This window comes from Mastomys coucha, unplaced genomic scaffold, assembly GCF_008632895.1.
Source record: "Mastomys coucha isolate ucsf_1 unplaced genomic scaffold, UCSF_Mcou_1 pScaffold12, whole genome shotgun sequence".
NCBI lineage: Eukaryota > Metazoa > Chordata > Mammalia > Rodentia > Muridae > Mastomys > Mastomys coucha.
In genome coordinates this window covers 41,038,501-41,053,582 of record NW_022196894.1, presented here as the reverse complement: position 1 = coordinate 41,053,582, position 15,082 = coordinate 41,038,501, and the positions used below count along the sequence as shown (strand labels likewise).

The following is a 15,082-nucleotide window of genomic DNA, read 5'->3' as shown; positions in this document are numbered from 1 at the left end:
CTGTTAGGCTGGTCTCTTCTTCAAGCACATTGTCCTTTAGCTTGTGCATGTACATGAGGATGCTACGGTCCCAGCTGCTGAGACTTTCCCAATCAGTTGCTTCATATGAGAAGACATGAGGCCAAGATGCTCAGAGGAGAAACAGTGTTCCATATAATGATGAGAATTATTTTTCTCAAACTTTTTAAAACATCAACATGTAAAACCATCCTAATGAACCAGAAATATTAGCTAATTAATTAACTGTCAAGATATCTGAGGTTTGCTTCAAAATAACAAGGCAATACAGTGGGAAACTGATAGGCTATGAGTTAAGCAGTGACTAAGCTAGATGATGAATACACAGGAGTTTATTACAGTAATATGCCTATATTCATGGATTTGAAAATTTTCAAAAATAATCTTAAAAATATGTACTCCATTTGAACTTTCAATCATTTATCCATAATTTACTGACTGATTCATTTATTGTTCATATGCAAGGGATTATGGAAATGAATAAAAGTATAGTGCTTTTGTGGGCATTTTGACTACAGGAATAGTAATCAAATATTTATTTAGAATGTCTATAAAGACTTTGTAACTAAATGCAAAATTCGTAAGTTAAATTTTAAAAGAAGGAACAAAAATCATGGAGGAATTCTGAGTATAGCATATTCGAAAACTATGTCCTCAGAAGAAAATAAGAGTTAGAAAATATATCAAATAGGTATTAATGGTTTGATTTAAATTACAGAAATAATTATTTTAATTTTTATTCATTTTACTCCTATATTTTTCCATTTAAAGTATCATTTTAAAATGAAATAAATATTCATTCATTAGTAGACAAGATGTGCTCCCCTCCCCTAGAAGATTCCGTTTACTAAGACAGAGAAACCACAAACACTCAGCACTGCCTGGTACTTTACACTGCCTGGTATCTTCATGCCTGAAAGTGAAGTACACCCAAAGGCAAAGCCCATCAATACGTATTTTATCTGATCACAGAAACAGAAAACACTTGGAAGGAATCTGCTTCTTTTGCAAGTCAGCCAGAGTGTGGAATTCTGGCTTTTCTGTGCTGATACCATTTTGTAAGGAATGGTAAGGGAGAACAAATTAAAGTTAGCAAGCAGGCCTGTTCCTTGGGCTGCTAGGCTCACACTGATAGCAAGTTTATTCTGGGTAGCAAAACAAGTAAAGCAGGGAGTAGGGTGTGTGTGTGTGGGAGAAAGAGTAACAGTACTAAAGCTGTGGCCTTCAGTGGCAAGCTGGATAAGCTCAGGAACAGAGATAGACTGGTAACAGAATTAGAAGCAATAACAGTGACAACTATGGGTTATGTGCTGTGAGCATGGAAATTCCTCACAGAAAGCTCTTTCTCATCCTAAGAGATGACTTTCTTCATTTAGTGCACATTCATATGAAGTGAAGTCAAGAGTGTAACTTCAAGGTTTGGATGACTAGGCTGTTTATGACTAAACAGGCCTAGAGTTCCAGGCAAAAGAGAGCCAGAAGGCAAGCGAGGTGCTCCTCCCCCTCCCTGCCTCCTCCCCCTGGAGTACATTTGTTATTACAATTTACAGCAGGCCAGCCTCTAGCACACTCAGCTCTTCCAAGCTGTCTCCCACATGATGATGGTCCACTATTGTACCTTCCCATCCTTCCTTGCTCTCCTTCAGATATCAACTACCAAGACTGTTCAAGGACACAATGCTACCCTTCGAGAAACTTCTCATAGTCTCATCAGAAGCCAAGGAGCCCAACTCTAACCCTATATTTACATTATCTTGGTGCTTTAATTTCCAGTTACAGACACATTTATTCGTATCTCAACAGGCTGGTCCCTTTTCTTCTTGTGGATATATACAAGGGTGGCTATGTCTGTTTTTAAGATTCAAAAGAAGCAAATATATTTCAGACTTACAAAATATTATATAATATAAACCAGAAGTTCAAAGAGACATAAAATATGTTTGAAAGCCTTTCTGTGTGTTTTCCTAATGTCAAAATGACTGCATTCTCCCCAACAGAAAACACCAGTAGCTATTTTCAACATGGCTGTTTCTGTCTCTTCAGAAGTTCTTTAGAACAATTTATCTCCGGAAAGACGTTCAAACAAGTCCTTTAATACTTTAATACCGTGCATGTCTACTAAAGTCATTCAAAAGGCTTACCAATACTGTGATATTGGTTCTTCTTCTCCTATATTTTATCAGTATCAAAATACATTCTGTTCAAATTTAATCTTGTGGTGATAAATTCACTACAGCCCCTAGATTTCTTGTTTGTCTGGAGTTGCTAAACTTGGTACAAATACATTTTATTTCTTTGAGCTTCAATATTTTGGCCTGCAATTGAGAGACAATGAAATCTTACTTACCAGCCAGCAAGGTTGTGTGAAATATTCAATTGCTGATGATAAAACAGTCTGAAATGGAAAAGGATACCATAAGTGTTATGTATTTTACCTAATATATGACAACATGCTGAGCACAGAAAAGAATACACTTGTCCCTTCCCTGGGACCCTGGCTTGATCGTAGAAAAGACAGTTCCTTTGGGAATAAAAGCACAATGAAACCCTACTGACAGGTGACTTGGTGAGTGCCTCAATATTTAACTTGATGATCACTAAGCAGATACAGCCAGTAATCAATGACCTGCTAACCCTTTATACAATACACTCTGTGCTGAGAAAGTTCAGTTTCTCAGTTAATTATTGTGATTTGCTTAAAAATAATCAAACTTTTGGTCACCACAAGGATTTGCAATTCTGTATGAATTTTATGGTGCTTTTCATTAAACAATATAAATAAAAGCCAAGTGGGCTTTCCTAGCTTTGGGCTGTTTGTTACTCATGTTCTGGATGTTAAGTCTTGCGGCAACAATGGGAAAACAAGCGATGGACCATGTACACCTGCTTTCAGGACACTTCATCAGAGTACTGGCTGTACTATCCTTCTTGATTATAAATTAATGCATGGTTTTATATTCCAAGCTAGGTAAGAGAAGAACAAATGTGAACTGACACCTTTAAAACTTTTATGATATGTTACAAAATAATAGATTGAAATAAAAATTAACATTAAAAAATTTTCAACTGTGGAACAAACGAGTCTACAACTGTTATATAATCTACATTTTAGAAACTGCTAGCCCAATAGTACACACCTATTAATATTTCTACATGGTGTTTCTTATCACTTGCCTTACGAATACAGAAGCTATAAGTGGTTTTCCTGATAGTCACCCAGCCTTCAATACCAGCACCATAATGACAACCTATAGAAGATCAAACATGACCAAACTACTCCAAAAATGATTCAGAAAGACCTGAAGTTTTCCATGCCACAAATAATCAAACTGTTCACGACAGAGTCACTTTGTAGGAAAGGTTCTATATGAATGAAAACAAAATTAATTATCCAGAGGATATAAGAAAAGAGTAAGAGTAGACAATAAGCTCTTCCTTATTAAAAGGATGATGTCTCTATTGCTAGATCTGAGATGTTCCATTTCCAGTTTATGTTATCCCTTTCCTTGCAAGGTACACACTTTCCTGAGTAGTGTTCTGGGACAGTCAGTGAGTCTCCCCAACATACCAAAACAAATATATACAAAGCTGCTACTTCACACAAGACACAACTAGGTAAGTGATTCAGTCAGTGACTAAGGATCTTGTTCAAAAACTAGAATGTATTGAGGAATGAGAAGAGAAATGGAATTGAAAGGGTTTGCAGGATTTAAGAAATAACAGAAAAAATTAAAACTCTTCTGCTTTGCATGGCACAACTAGAGAAAGTTTAGATTTGCCAGCATTGCTTCTATTTGAATCCACCATTATAAACGAAACAGTATATAGAGCCCATATGTTCCCAAGTGCTGTGGTTACAGCTCACAAGAAGGGCTGAGCAAACCTGCCGGCCATAAAGTAAACTTTAGAACACAATCCTGCCTAGCTGTGGTTCCGAGTGTGAAAACCCACCAAGATAGAAAGTGCAGGTATCTGGCAGAAGGAGGCAGAAAGACGTTAGACTTTTCCTTCTGCGTCTTCCATGACCACAGGTCTACAACTGGTTTTGATACCCTAGAAATATTGATTCTCTTTAAGAGAGAATTTAGTTTTTCAGTTTTAAAAAAATCATTTGAAAATTAGGGCATTCAGAATAAGTTCCTGTGTATGTGTAGGACACTGCTCATACAGAAGAATAACTTGGTTACAGGTTAGTAACCAATTATATAAAAATTACATTATAAGGAATCTACTTTATGTTTTACCAAAACACAGAAAATAGTTATAAAGCTGCTCTGTGTGCCAGGGATAACTGAAGTAATTCCTGTTGGACAGCTAAGTCTCTGGCTAAGGTTCTTGCAACATTACTGTCACTACTGCCAACAACAACAAACAGAAATAAGGGTGGATATTTTTGATAATATGGTACCAATATGCATTGTTGCATACTGGAATTCAAGATCAGCCATAATAGACTTAGAGGGATATGTGGAAAAATATGTATGAATATAATTTCCTGGCTAAACACTAGAATGTTCTGTCCAATTTTCATGTCAATAGTTTTCCATAAGCAATTCTCTGAGTTACAGATTCTGTACAGAAGAGTTGGAAAGAAATGTGTGTGTGTATGTGTATTTTTATTTAAAATACTTACTAGTTAGTTATGATTCATTTTAAAACAACAAATACTATGTAATCGAAAATGCAGATATACAAAATGCCAATAATCATGATCACTGCTTTGTTACAATAAAGAGACCTGTGCTTGAGCAATGAAACCTGAAAATCCAGGCAAAAATATACTTGCTTTGATTTTTATCTTTTTGTGCTTGAGTTTTCCATACAAAGGAATTTTAAACTGCAGTAACTCACCTGTAAGAAAATGTTTAAAATACGATATAGTTTGAATTAAACACACACATACACACACTATTAAAGAAACATACTTCAGACATTTAGTAAATTAAATTGGTTGATATCTTAAGGTTTTAGCACCCATAAATAACGCATGAACTGAAAGTAAGATACTGATGCAAAATGTAAGCAGCCCAATTCTTCAACAGGTTGTATTTGTGCAGCAGAGACCATTTCTTTTCTTTCTCATGCACCACTCACCACCCCTTCATTTGGTTAAGCAGACAGAACTACCACTGCCTCCCAGCTGGCTTACCAGCTCGCTGCAATGTTCAGTGTTGTCCCCTGTATCATTTTATATCCACTTCATGTGCATTGATGGCCAGACAGTAAAATGAGAGAACAAAACAAACACCCTTCTCTCCAGCCTCCTCTTTATCAGACAGAGAGGCCTGCTTCCCAGAGAACTCCTTGGAGTAAGTGAAACAAAATATTTTAAGATGGAAGAAAGACTGATAGAACACACACAAATACCACACTGTGTTTCCATCTAGTTTGGGTAGCATCCTTCAATGTGAAGGAGAGAGGCATGGGAAAGAGGTGCAGAGCTACAAAGAGAAAGGAGAGAGACCAGAGAGGAGGAGAGAGAAGAAAGGAGAGATTACAGATGAGGAAAGAAGAGATAGGGAAGGTAGAGGGAAGAGGGGGAAGGAAGATTCCTTGATGCAGTGAATGCAGGTGCTTCACAGAGCAACATGGCATGGGGTGGGGGTGAGGGGCATGAGACAAGAATTCCACAAGCTCTAGATTCATACACAGAGCTGTCATTCAGAGAAGGACCTCTACAGGGCCTTGGAATTAAGCCTCTGTTCTGTTGTGGCATCAAGATATTTGCTGTTACTGAGTTTGGGTTTGACAGTGCTTTGTAATGAGAAAAAGAAGGTTCGAGACTCATAGTAACTGAAGTGAAAAGGAAGAGAAACATCTTACTGAATTGTTCTTACATAAATATTATACCAGGTTGTTTTCACATAAATACTATACCAAAATATATTACAAGTAGAAACACGTGTGCACACAGTCATCTCTTATCTCCTGCTTTATAATTAATTTTATTCTTAGAATCTTTTGATTTTCCATTAAACAAGTGAACTAGTCTCAGAATACGTTAGTTTCATATTACCTGGAAAATCCATTACATCACTGACAGTCACAAAGTCCTGTTTTAAAGCCAGTTATGGCTCTGACAATTATGGGATGTTGCTACAGGATAGGGTAACTAGAAATGGCCGTGGATGTTAACTAACTCCTTTCTAAACAGTCTGGGAAAGGGGGAAAAAACTGTAAGTTTCCCCATCTGTTACTTCCTTTTTGGCTGTAGAAAAGTAAATTTATGTGAGAGCTTTTGAATGTAAAGCTGTGTGTGCTTTTCCCTTTTTGTCTGCGTACCAGTTATGCGATATTGCGTAACTGAGTGCAGAGTAGGCGGTTAGCATTTACTATTGATTTACTCTATGCCACCTAATGAATTCAGAACACTAAGAAGAAAAGAGCAGAAAGGGGAGGGAACAAAAAGAGAAAGGGGAAGACTGGGAGACAGAGAGAAGAGGGGCTGGAGGGGGAGACTGGGAGACAGGGAGAAGAGGGGCTGGAGGGGGAGACTGGGAGACAGGGAGAAGAGGTCTGGAGGGGAATGTAAAGCACTTGGTGAAGCAGTCCAAAAGCAGGGGATAAGTTCCTTTTTTTTTTTTTTTTTTTTTTTTTTGTCTTTTGCTTTTAATTTCCTTTGATCTTGACTTTCAGTTATTGTTCAGGTCTTAGGACAATGTGTATGTGCTGGTGACCCAAATAGTAACTGTGGTATTCCAAGCTTACTTCTAACAAAGTTTATCAGCAGGTCCATGTGTCAAAGTGCTAATGTTTCAAATTACTGAAATCAGTTCCACTAAACAGACAAAACTTCTCCACCTGTAGAAATTTGCCACTTGCAGACCCATTTGTGAATCTGTGTCTGTGATAACTACTGCTATACAAGTTTTCCTTGCCGCAAAAATTCTAAGATGCATGGGGTATTGTTAGGAGAGGTACTTCCTGTTTTGCCATATATTATTTTGCAAGATGATTTTCCAGAGGGTATTTGGTTTAACCAAACAGCCCCAAATAAGAAGGAAATTGCCAAAATGAGGAAGAACACAAACACCAGTTGCAGAAGAAATGGAAATAATTCCTTATACTGTGTGTCTGGAGACTATGCAAATCTGGAGCATACATAAGATGGACATTGCTGTCCTTCACTACTGCTTAGTGTTTTCCATGCTAGAAAATGAGCTCCCAAAGTTTATACTCAGAAGTATCCATGACTTTCACTCTCCCCATAGGTACATGACTCTCCAATACCTGTGGGCTCTTCTAAGGTTGAAATCAACTACTAGGATAAGAAAGACAGAGGAATTCTCTTGATTAAGCACAGGGTGAGATCCATCCCATCTACAGATACCAAACCCCAGCACTATTGCTGATGCCAAGAAGTGCTTGCTGACAGGAGCCTGGTATAGCTGTTTTCTGAGAGGTTCTTCCAGCACCTGACCAATACAGATGCAGATACTCATAGCTAACCATCAGACTGAGCCCGGGGACCCCATTGGGGAAGGACTGAAGGAGCTGAACCTCCTATTGCAACCCCATTGAAAGAACAATATCAATTAATAGGAACACCCAGAGGTCCCAGAGACTAAACAAACAAAGAGCATACATGGAGGGAGCCATGACTCCAGATATGTAGCAGAGAATTGCCTTATCTGACATCAATGGGAAGGGAGGCCCTTGGTCCTGTGGAGGCTTGATGCCCTAGTGTAGGGGGATGCTAGAGTGGTGGGGTGGGAGGGGGTGAGTGGGTGGAGAAGCACCCTCACAGAGGCAAAGGGGAAGGGGGCGAGGGGGAGGGAAGAGGGAAATGGAGTGGGGGTTGTAGAGGGATAACAGGGAAGGGGAGATCATTTGAAATGGAAACAAACAAATTAATAATAATAATGATAATTAGAAAGCTGAAACTGTAAGATGATTATGGAAGAAATATTTCTATATGAAAAGAAAATAGAAAAGCCTCAAAAAAAAAAAAAACCTATTCCAATGCTTTCTATGAAATCTTAGGCTGTTTTTTTGTATCATTTATTTTCAGGCCAAAAAATGATATAAAGGAACCATGAGGAAGTTAGCTGGGGGTCAGTTGACTTCAGCTCCATTTTATTACAAAAAAAAAAGCATTAGAAAAATTATAATACTGATATACTGATAACATCAGCAGAATGTTGTGCTCGTTCTCACCTGTCCTTTCAGCCTGGCTTTCCAATTCACTCCTGGGCACAGACAAGTCCATTTTAATTTTCATGGACACATTCTAAAGGAAAAGTCATGGGATATCAACATAATTCATCTTTTTAAAAATACTGAGAAGAATGTGGCCACTTAGTAACGGAACAGAATACAGCTTTTTGTTGAAGGGCAAAGCAGGTTGAGTTTTGATTAGGTTATGCAAATTTAAATTAACAGAAGGGCAACCAAGAATATACTGATTTTCATTTTCTTGGTTAAACAGGAGTTTTATGAGAAAAATAAATTCTGGATCAGGAAGACAGAAATGCAATCTTGCAGTTAATTGGAGAATAAGACCTTTAGGAAAGAAATTACAACTGCAATTCTCCAAAACCCCAATTGAAGATTCAACTAAAAGCGTGCGGTAGCATGGAGGCCACGCTGCTTCTGAAGCAAGGGGATAGCATCTTGTCAACTCTCTAGAGCTCTTCATGCACACATACACTTCATCAAAACTTTTAAAGACAGCGTGGCCGGGCAGTGGTGGCGCACGCCTTTAATCCCAGCATTTGAGAGGCAGAGGCAGGCGGATTTCTGAGTTCGAGGCCAGCCTGGTCTACAGAGTGAGTTCCAGGACAGCCAGGGCTACACAGAGAAACCCTGTCTCAAAAAACAAAATAAAACAAAACAAAACAAAATAAAAAAGACATTGTGTGTGTGTGTGGGGGGGGGGGGGCTCTGGCTATTCCTCTAATGTAAATAACTTCATCTTTTCTCAAGGAGCAGCTCAGTGGTGTGTCAATGGCATATTCTGCATGGCTTTTAACACAAGACGAGCTCTTGCCTTTCTGCTTCATTTTATATATGAAGATCTGAAGGCTGGGGATTAATTTTTCTGAGGAACATACACTTTGAGACAGAGCTGGGAATGGTAGCTAAAGCTCACTCTTAATTTTTCCACAGCATAGAGTAAATCAAAGCGTATAAATTGAAGCTTATTTTAAATGCCATAGGGAACAATTTCAAAGGATTCTTTTATAAAACACAAAATCCTTACATTATGTAAAATGTTCACCTCAAAGCTACCTTATACTTAATTTTTTATCTTAAACGTGAGTCTACTGTTGAAACTGTTACTTCTCCTCACTCCTGTTCTTATGATCTTAGATCATTCAGTAGACCTGCTTACTGCCCCCTGTGTCTACCTGACTGATTTCTCCTGACTTCAAGATCCCATCCTCTCTCTCTCTTCACTGTATATTCCCCTTTTCACAGGGAATTCATATTTTTAAAAGCTTTGATATACTTTGAAATTATAAAGAAAAATAAATAAGAAAAACTATGAATTTAATAATATATGATCAGGAATCTTAGGCAAATACTTAACATTTTAAAAAGTGTGACAAGACAGTAAACGGCAAGGGTAGTCTACAGCTGGCAAGCTTTCCTCTTGAATATTACCACTGTCTGGATCTCTGAATAGTCAATATGGACATTGGGACCCACATAAAGTATCTCATCAAAGACAGAAAGCAACACTTCCCGATCTCCAGGTCACTCATTTCCCACAACAGCAGGTTGCCTTTCAGTTCCCTTTATGTTCTTTCCATCCCATACATGCACACGTTTGAGAATAGTTATGGCTCAACAGGAAAGGATCCAGAGAAATCCCAGTAGCTTAATGTAGCTTAATGATGCAGGTCAAATGCTCTCAATTCCAATTGAAGTTGGGAAGATGCACACTGAAATTTCAGTTATGCAGTAAATGCAGACTAAGGTTAAAAGCAAACTTGGACATGAGAAGGAAGTCTCTGGATATTAAGGTTATGGCTGCCAGAATCCTGTAATTAAGATTGTGTCATTGTTTCCATTATGAACCTTATTCTTATGGGATTTATAATTCAGCTACAATGATTAATTCTAGGCTGACAGTGAGATATTATGTTTTCTTATTATTAATTAAAAAAGAAAACATCCAGCAACTATTCATCCATCCCAATGGCATTGGTCATCTAAGCTCATAGGTTTCCCTAATAAGAGCAGTTCACACTCAACAAGGTAAATCTATTGGAGCCAGGGTGGAATAAAGGATGCTAATCTGGCCTGAGAAGAATAAAGGGGTTGGTTATTAACTGAAAAGGCTTAATGTATATCACTTCATTCCACTTTATTGTTGTGAATAGGAGCTTGACAACATTGTACATAAGTAGGAAGGTTTCCTACTTATTTCGGCTAACTCTCTTTTTTGTGGTTACAATCCCAGGAAACAAGAATTTTTGATGATTTCTTTAGATCTCTTCTCATGTGGGCATTAGATGATGATTAAAATGTTTCTTTGCCATGGTTTCCCTAGCATTGTCTCCTACATTATATGGTGGTGAAGGATAGAGAGAAACATCAGTTACTAAATCAACAGGCCTGAGAAAATAGGATCGACTGGGTATTGTGGTCTGAGTGAGAAATGTCCCTCATCATCTCAGACATTTGAACACTTTCTTCTTCAGCTGTTATCAGTGTTTGAGAAATTTAGGTGATATGGCTTTGTTGGTGGAAGGACATCTACCATTGGATGTGGCCTTCAAAATTAACAGCCTCACTTATTAGCAGTTTGCCCTCTCCATTCTGTGTTGCTTCAAATTCTGAGCTTTCTTCTTGCTGTTCCTGCCACATGTCCATGATGTCCCCACAGTTATGGACTCTCACCCTCTAGAACCATAAGACAAGCAAACTCATTTGTAAGTTGCCTTGGTCAGGGTTGCTTCTTACTGAAGCAGGAGCAAAGCAATTACTACACTGAGTATTAATTCTACATCCATAGTGTCCACTCACGTTATTTCATTTAAGATTAGCCTACTGTGGATTACACTGCAGTGTCTTACTGATTAGCAAGCAATCTAATCACATACTTGTTATTATTCCTTCTAAGAGTGTACTAAAGGTAATTTAAAAGTTGTAAAGCAAGTCCTGCATTAGGAGTCATAGCCCACATACACATATATCACAATGCAACAGAATATGAAGCTGTCTAAATGAAAATTCTTCCCTGTCAAAGAGGAAAGCCAACTCACACTCCAAGTTAAGAGGTGACATGAGTGATTCCCTCAAAAGTAAATTCGCATTTTACTCTCAGTTCTGAAGTCACGCCATGTTCAAGCAAATGCCATCCGACCATGTACACTTGGAAGATGCTCACTGCCTTAGAAAGGAATGCACATTTTCCTAGGATTCAGTAAGTCACCTCAAGGTTTTTATTGCTTTAAAATTTTCAATTAAGATTTTATACTAGATAAGAGCTTTAAAAATATAATGCATAGGAAATCAGATGATTAGTACAATGTTATCATTCCCATGTGTGTACACAACTGTTTTTCTGCTTGCCAAAATTTGTGGCAATTAATATTAAATAATTAATGAAAGATACACATTACATATATTAATCCAGGAGAAAAGGAAACAAATGAAAAAAATAAGAAGAGAGTATATACCCATAGCTAGTCTTAGAATTTTAATTTCTATATATTTATTATTAAACAAAAGAGATCATACATAGTGCTTTAGTATGGTCATATGTGTAGTCATTTTTTTAATGACGCCCTTTTGGTCTTTAGTGAATCTTTATATGTGGCTGTGGTATTTTATATGCTTTTCATTTATTTTTTAAAAAGAGTAATTTTTATCTTTAAAGATTATTTATTCTTCATTATGTGTATGTGTGTAAGCATGTGTGCATTTATGTACATACTGCACATGCAGGAATACACAGAAGTCAGAAGAAGGTGTTAGTTAGAGGAAATTGTGAGCTTTTATGTGTGTGCTGGGTACTGAATCTTAGTCCTCATCAAGAATAGTGAGTTCTCCTAACCATTGAGTCATCTCCCCAGCTCCTATTTTCAGTTTTTAGTTTGTGTATAGATGTGTGTTATGTGTAGGGATGTGAACATGAGTGCAGGTGCTCATGGATGCCAGAGGTTGTGTAATGCCAGATGTGCATCCTAATAACTGAGCTCAGGTCCCCTGAAAGAGCAATACATGCTTTTAACCATTGTACCATATCTCCAGCCCCAATGTTTTTCTTACAAATAATCATATTTAAGGTAACATTACAGCTTATCAAGCAACCAAGAAAAACATTTTAAAGGACTGCAGTCTGAAGCACTATACAGTTTATGTTTACCTATTAGTAAAAAGCATTATTTAACAAATATGTGAAATTGAAAGTATATTCCATTTCATTCCACAATGTAGAATTTGGAGGCTGAAACTTACATGAAGTTGTGTGTGTGTGTGTGTGTTAAGAAGGGGGGTATTTTTAATAGTATAAATATGCCACTTTTCCTACCAAAGAATCAGAAATAAGTAGGAAGAGCAAACCTACTCTAAGTTTCAAAGGTTTGACAAGGGTGACACATCTGGACCCTGTTGATCGCAGCCTGTAACTATCCCTTGTTCCTGAGGTTTGACAGGTAGGTAGATTTCATGCTACATTATTGGTTCCCAGGCCCCTCTGAAGTCCTAGGTCCACACACGTACACATATCTGCACACATTCTAAAGACCTTTGAATATTTAAGAAGAATACTTAAAACCATAAAACCAACTCACACTCCAAGTTAAGACCATAGCTCCACAAGGAATTATTGCAGAGTGGGTGTAAACAAGCAGATGTAATGGATGAACAGCTCGCGTAGGCCATACTCACAGCTGTACTGTTTTGCGCCTTTACTCCTTTGTTCCTCTTTGATAGCTTTCCTCACATTAGATTGGGAGCAAGAGGGAAGGAACAGTAACTCCTGGTTTAGAAGACACAGAGAGAGCTGGAGCCTTCCCCCCTCTCCTGTGCCCCAACCCCATCAGGATGAGCTACTGTGTACTAAACAGTGAGGAATGCACCAGCAGCAACTACTAGGACTGCTTTGTGACACTGGAAAGAGTGGGCTGTGTGTCTGCGCGTGTCGAGAGGACATCAGATTTCAGCCTTTCAAACTGCTTTGCAAAAAAATTGTGGAAGAAATGCAATCCTTGAAGGAATAGATATGGCTTATGTAAAGATAGGATATACTTCTTTTTAAAATGATATTTAAACACATGACCAAGCTATAACTTGTGGCATTAAAAAGTAAAGCACTCAGTTAACTTGAACCAGCTGAAAATAGCTCACAACATCCTCCTCATAAAAACAAAGTAAAACAGAGCAAAAACCTCAAGAACTATGCTTTCGACTGTGAGAACAGACAGTGATCCAGGGTAACAGATGGAAGGCCATTTTTACTCTCACGGCACACTCACGGAACACAACTGCAAGCATCCCCGCCACTCTTACTGAACAATGGTGACTCTGGCCTCATGCTTCAAATACTTCCTTTGGCAGCATTTTCTAAGACTTCAGAGGGGCCTGGGAACAATAACGTAGCATGAAACCTTCCTACCTGCCAAACCCCAGAAACAAGGGAAAGTTATAAACTACGGTCAAAAGGGTCCAGGTGTCACCCTTGTCAAATCTTTGAAATGTAGAGTAGGTTTTCTCTTCCTACTTATTTCTGATTCTTTGTTAGGAAAAGTGGCATATTTGTACTATTAAAAATACCACACTACCTACTATCTAAAAACTTTCATAAATCAATTAATTAAAAGTAATAAAGCTTCCTGCTAATTTCGCCTCAGAGTTGAAAGAAAGGTTATTTTCTTACCTTATACCATGTCTTCTGAACTGTCAGTGTCATTCAGTCAAAAATTTCAATGTTAGTTCACTGATTTTCAACTCTATTACAAAGCTTGAAGCAGTAATGAAATGGTGCTGATCTGCTAGCTTTCACGCTATATAACGTCTATATTTATATGCTTATGCTTCTATTTGGATCTATATTTATCTGCTTTATCTGCCTACAGTGCATCTGTTTCTCATACACACAGACATATATTTATATATATACACACATACTGTATATATATGTGTTAAATATAAACACACATACCACAAGAATGTATTCTAGTGTGCTTCCTTCAGCAGCCATGTAGGTGCATAAATACTCAGACACTTGACAAATTTACGAAGAGCAAAAGCATATATGTAAATATAGTCGCTAAGGGGAAGCACAGCTTAAGAGCAGTGCCGTCTGCCACAGTCAGCTGTTGGCCTTTAAAACTAACACTGTTCTAAGTCATGTCACTGGCCACCCTGAGGAGAAATATCTCCGAGGTCGAGTCCATCTAGACAAATAGAAATCCTACATTCTTTCTCACTTACCTTAGGAAGGGCAAACTGAGGTACAAAGCAATAGAGTTGGGAGTTGTCAGGAGTCAGGTCCTCGGCATTACCTTCTAAGCAAACGGCCTGTGGACTGTGCTGAACTGAAGCAATGAAACTTAGTTCACAGTTATATCATTATCCTTCTATCTCTTTTCTTTTAAAGATTTATTTTATTTTAAATTAGTTTACATGTGTGTACCTATGTGCATATGAGTGTGGGTGTCCATGGAGACCAGAAGAAAAAGTTAGATCCCTTGGAACTGAAGTTACAGGGTGTGGTGAGCTGCCTGACATGGATGCTTTGAACTGAACTTGGGTTCTCAGAAGAGCTATCTATTGCTCTACCTATCTCCATTCTATACACATAAAGTATAAGCAATCACCATTGCTCTAAACATTTTGCACATATTATTTCATTTAATCCATATAATTTCTCTATAAAATAGGTATTATGGTTACTTTTCATTTTGCAAATTAAGAAACCTTGGACTCAGAAATCTAACCTGCTAACCCAGGCTGGTAGTCAGAAAGGCTTATTAGCTCTTAGGATTTTCAAGTGCCATATTTTCATAGTAGACCAAGATAACCTCTTACTATACATATGATTATCATATCAATGCCAACCCAATCTAACCAATACAGCTTAATGACCATATAAATGTGATAACTGTTT

General features: G+C 37.8%; 1 protein-coding gene across 20 annotated transcripts in view; it reads right to left on the bottom strand.

Moving 5' to 3' along the window:
• Window positions 1-15,082, bottom strand: part of Zbtb20 (zinc finger and BTB domain containing 20) — a 737,287-nt gene that overhangs the window by 335,249 nt on the left and 386,956 nt on the right. For all 20 annotated transcript variants that reach the window (XM_031363901.1, XM_031363896.1, XM_031363926.1 and 17 more), the window contains one exon: window positions 2,366-2,413. The gene's annotated coding sequence lies outside the window, so the exon portion shown is untranslated. The remainder of the gene's footprint in view (window positions 1-2,365; window positions 2,414-15,082) is intronic.